This window comes from Phoca vitulina, unplaced genomic scaffold (genome assembly GCF_004348235.1).
Source record: "Phoca vitulina isolate PV1807 unplaced genomic scaffold, GSC_HSeal_1.0 scaffold91, whole genome shotgun sequence".
NCBI classification, from domain to species: Eukaryota; Metazoa; Chordata; class Mammalia; order Carnivora; family Phocidae; genus Phoca; species Phoca vitulina.
In genome coordinates this window covers 2843910-2844312 of record NW_022589794.1, presented here as the reverse complement: position 1 = coordinate 2844312, position 403 = coordinate 2843910, and the positions used below count along the sequence as shown (strand labels likewise).

Here is a 403-nt window from a genome sequence, read left to right as displayed (position 1 = left end):
CTGTTCCATTGGTCTATATGTCTGTTTTTGTGCCAGTACCATGCTGCAATAATGATCACTGCTTTGTAAGATAGCTTGATTTTTTTTTTAAATTTTTTTATTGTTATGTTAATCCCCATACATTACATCATTAGTTTTAGATATAGTGTTCCATGATTCATTGTTTGTGCATAACACCCAGTGCTCCATGCAGAACGTGCCCTCCTCAATACCCATCACCAGGCTAACCCATCCTCCCAACCCCCTCCCCTCTAGAACCCTCAGTTTGTTTTTCAGAGTCCATTGTCTCTCATGGTTCTTCTCCCCCTCCGATTTCCCCCCCTTCATTCTTCCCCTCCTGCTACATTCTTCTTCTTCTTTTTTTCTTTCTTAACATATATTGCATTATTTGTTTCAGAGGTCC

The 403-nt window shown here is 40.2% G+C and overlaps 1 protein-coding gene across 1 annotated transcript in view; it reads left to right on the top strand.

Moving 5' to 3' along the window:
- Positions 1–403, top strand: part of POLE (DNA polymerase epsilon, catalytic subunit) — a 47561-nt gene that overhangs the window by 31686 nt on the left and 15472 nt on the right. The window lies entirely within an intron of this gene.